Genomic DNA, 5,000 nt, shown 5'->3' on the forward strand with positions numbered 1-5,000 from the left:
CACTTTGCCCCTTCTTAGAATTGGAAACAATCACCCATGGAAGGAATTACAGAGACAAAGTTTGGAGCTGAGACAAAAGGATGGACCCTCTCAGGTTTATTTTGATTTGCATTTCCCTGATGAGTGAGTATGTTGAATATTTGTTTTTAGATGTTTCTCAGCCATTCAATATTCCCCAGTTGAGAATTCTTTGTTTGGCTTTGTACCCCATTTTTAATAGAATTATTTGGTTATCTGGAGTCTAACTACTTGAGTTCTTTGTATTAGCCCGCTGTGGGATATTGGATTGGTAAAGATCTTTTCCCAATGTGTTGGTTGCTATTCTGTCCTACTGACAGTGTCCTTTGCCCTATGAAAGCTTTACAATTTTGTGATTTCCATTTGTTGATTGTTGATATTTGAGCATAAGCCATTAGTATTCTGTTCAGGAAAATTTTCCCACATTGTTGAGGCTCTTACCTGCTTTCTCTTCTATTTGGTTCAGATTGTCCAGTTTTATGTGGAGATCCTTAATTCACTTGGACTTCAGCTTTGTACAAGGAGATAAAAATGGATAGACTTTCATTCTTCCACATGCTGACCTCCAGTTGAATCAGCCCCAGCTTTTGAAAATGCTCTCTTTTTTTTCCCACCGGATGGTTTTAGCTCCTTTGTCAAAAATCATGTGACCATATGTGTGGGGGTTCATTTCTGGGCTTTAATACTATTCCAATGATCTACCTGCCTGTCTCTGTACCAATACCATGCAGCTTTTTGCTTTTGTTTTTTTCACTAATGCTCTAAAATACAGCTTGAGATCAGGAATGACAATTACCCCAGAAGTTCTTTTATTGTTAAAAATAGTTTTACTAGGGTGTGTTTTTTGTTATTCTAAGTGAATTTGCAAATTGCCCTTTCTCCCTCTAAAGAATTGAGTTGGAATTTTGATATGGATTGCATTGAATCTGTAGACTGCTTTAAGCAAGATGGCCATTTTTACTACATTAATCGTGCCCATCCATTAGCATGGGAGATCTTTCCATCTTCTGAGATCTTCTTTAATTTCTTTCTTCAGAGACTTGAAGTTCTTGTCATATAAATATTTCACTTGCTTATTTAGTATCACTCCAAGGTATTTTATAGTACTTGTAACTATAGTGAAGTGTGTCATTCCCCTAATTACTTTCTCATTCTGTTTATCCTTTGAGTAGAGGAAAGCTCCTGATTTTTTGAGATGATATTATATCCAACCACTGCTGAAGTTTTGTTTTGTTTTGTTTTTTAATCAGGCTTAGAAATTCTCTGGTGGAATTTTTGGGGTAACTGAACTATCCTATCATATCATCTACAAATAGTGATATTTTGACTTCTTCTTTTCTAATTTGTATCCCTTTGTCCTCCATTTGTTATGTAACTTCTCTGACTAGGATTTCAAATACCATATTAAAGAGGTAGGGAGAGAGTGGGCAACCTTGTCTACTCCCTGTTTTTAGGGGGATTGCTGCAAGTGTCTCTCCAGTTAGTTTGAAATTGACTACTGGTTTGCTGTATATTGTTTTTACTATATTTAGGATGGGCCTTGAATTTTTGATATTTATAAGACTTTTAGTATTAAATGGTGTTGAATTTTGTCAAATGCTTTCTCAGCATCTAATAAGATGATTATGTGTTTGTTTGTTTTTTCTTTCCTTTTAGTTTGTTTATATATTGGATTAAGTTGATGGATTTCCTTATATTGAACCATAGAAAAAATTGGCTGGTGTACCTTCTGTTTCTATTTTGTGCAATAGTTTGAAGAGTATTGATATTAGGTCTGTTAATGTCTGAAGGAATTCTGCACTAAATCTACCTTGTCCTGTGTTTTTTTTTGTTTGTTTCTTTGTTTCTTTGTTTGTTTGCTTGCATTTTGTTTGGGAGAATTTTAATGACTGTTTCTATTTCTTTCGGGTTATGTGATTGTTTCAATGGTTTATCTTATCCGGATTTAAATTTGGTACCTGGTATCTGTCAAGAAAATTGTCCATTTCATCCAGATTTTCCAGTTTTCTCGAGTATATGCTTTTGTAGTAGAACCTGATGCTTTTTGGATTTTCTCAGTTTCTATTGTTATGCCTCCCTTTTCATTTCTGATTTTGTTAATTTGTATACTTTCTCTGTACTTTCTGGTCTGGCAAAGGGTTTATCTATTGTGTTGATTTTCTCAAAGAACCAAAGAACCAGCTCAGGTTTTATTTTTTGTTTGTTTGTTTGTTTGATTGGTTCTTTGTATACTTCTTTGTGTTTCTACTTGGTTGACTTCAGCCATGAGCTTGATTATTGCTGTGGTCTACTTGTCTTGAGTGTATTTCCTTCTTTTTCTTCTAGAGATTTCAGGTGTACTGTCAAGATGCTAGTGTTTGTTCTGTCCATTTTCATTTTGGAGGCACTCAGAACTTTGAATTTTCCTCTCTGTACTGCTTTTATTGTGTCACATAAGTTTGGATATGTTGTGCTTTCATTTTCACTAATTTCTAAATAGTCTTCCATTACCTTATTTATTCCTTGACCAACTTATCATTGGAATAAATTCAATATTTCTTAAGAGCAGGAGGTGGGGCTGATCCTTGGCCCTCTGTGCACCTTCCCTGCCAGAGGAGAGCTTGCCTCCAGGAAGGGTGTGATCCTGGGACTGGGGGAGATCACCATTTTCTCTCTGGTGACTCTTTAAGGCAGATCCACTCAGGAATGCACAGGCCACACAAGCAGCTCAGACAGGGTCCTATGGGCCTACATCTGCATCTAGGAGATAAAGCTGTTCTTCAGTCCTTTGTGCACCTTCCCTTCCAGAGGAGAGCTTGCCTCCAGGGAGTGCTCTGGCCAAGGGCATGAAATAGCCATTTTCTCTCTGGGTCAACTCTGGAGCACATGGGATGCAGAAGAGACAGAGCAGCTGGGACAGGGTCCTATGGGCCCAAGAGATGGGACTGTTCTACAGTCCTCTGTGTACTGGTCTTTGCAGGAGAGAGCTGGTCTCCCAGGAGTGCTGACACAGGCTTACAGACTCACAGGAGGAACAGTCTCCAGCCAGAGACAGCAAGAACATCTAGCACCAGAGAAGAACATCTTTCACCAGGTGGTGAAAAGCAAATGCAAGAATCTTACCAACAGAAACCAAGTCTAGTTGGCATGATAACAACCTAGTATTCCCACCACATCAAGTCCTGGATACCCAACACACTGGAAAAGCAAGATTTGGATTTAAAATCATATCTCATAGTGGTGGTAGAGGATTTTAAGAAGGGCATTAATTGCTCCCTTAAAGAAATACAGGAGAAAACAGCTAAACAGGTAGAGGCACTTAAAGAGGAAACACAAAAATCCCTTAAAGAATTACAGGAAAACACAACCAAACAGTTGAATGAATTGAACAAAACCATCCAGGATCTAAAAATGGAAGTAGAAACAATAATAATAATAATAATAATAAAATCAAAAGGGAGACAACTCTGGAGGTAGAAAACCTAGGAAGGAAATCAGGAACCATAGATGCAAGCATCACCAACAGAATACAGGAGAATATCAGGTGCAAAAGATTCCATAGAAAACATTAACACAACAATGAAAAAAATGCAAAATGCAAAAAGATCCTAACTCAAAACATCCAGGAAATCTAGGACATTATGAGAAGACCAAACCTAAGGATAATAGGTATAGATGTGAATGAAGATTTTCAACTTAAAAGGCCAGTAAATACCTTCAACAAAATTATAGAAGAAAACTTTCCTAACCTAAAAAAAGAAATGCCCATGAACATACAAGAAGCTGACAGAACTCCAAATAGTTTGGACAAAAAAACGAAATTCCTCCCGGATCTATTTTCTTGGAAGATTTTTTTCAACCTTTTTCTCTGAGGTAGTATCGGTCTTTGTCACTGAGGTGTGTTTCTTGTATGCGGTAAAATGCTTGGTCCTGTTTACTTATCCATTTTGTTAGTCTATATCTTTTTGTTGGGGAATTAAGTCCATTTATGTTAAAACATATAATGGAAAGTTATTGTTGCTTCCTCTTATTTTTGTTGTTAGAGGTGGAATTATGTTTTTGTGGCTATCCTTTTTAGGGTTTGTTGAAAAATGTTACTTCCTTGCCTTTTCTAAATTTTTGATTTCCTCCTTGTTTTAGAGTTTTCCATCTAATATCCTTTGTAATGTTGTATTTGTGGAAAGAAATTGTGAACATTTGTTTTTGTCATGGAATATTTTGCTTTCTCCATCTAAGGTAATTGAGACTTTTGCTGGCTGTGGTAGCCTGGGCTGGCATTTGTTTTTTCTTTGGGTCTGTATGACATCTGCGCAGGATCTTCTTTCTTTTAGAGTCTCCATTGAGGAGTCTGGTTTAATTCTGATAAATCTTCCTTTATATGTTACTTAAATATTTTCCTTTACTGGTTTTAATATTTTGTCCTTTTTTGTACATTTGATGTTTTGATTATTATGTGATTAGAGGAATTTCTTTTCTAGTCCATTCTATTTGGAGTTCTGTAGGATTCTAATATGTTCCTGGGCATCTCTTTCTTTAGATTAGGGAAGTTTTCTTTTATAATTTTGTTGAAGATATTTACTGGCCCTTTAATTCTGAAATCTTCACTCTCTTCTGTATCTATTATCCTTGGCTCTGGTCTTCTTATTGTGTCCTAGATTTCCTGGATGTTTTGGGTTACAAGCTTTTTGCATTTTGCATTTTCTTTGACTTTTGTTTCAGTGTGTTCCATGGTATCTTCTGCCACTGTGATTCTCTCTTCTATCTCTTGTATTCTGTTGGTGATGCTTGAATTTATGACTCCTGATCTCTTTCCTAGATTTCTATCTCCAGGGTTGTCTCCCTTTGTGTTTTTTTATTGGTTCTACTTCAATTTTTAGATCCTGTCTGGTTTTGTACAATTTCTTCAACTGTTTGGTTGTGTTTTCCTGTAATTCTTTAAGGGATTTTTGTGTTTCCTCTTTAAGGATTTCTAGCCGTTTATTTGTGTCCTCCTGTATTTCGTT

Source organism: Mus caroli, chromosome 1, assembly GCF_900094665.2.
Source record: "Mus caroli chromosome 1, CAROLI_EIJ_v1.1, whole genome shotgun sequence".
Taxonomy (NCBI): Eukaryota; Metazoa; Chordata; class Mammalia; order Rodentia; family Muridae; genus Mus; species Mus caroli.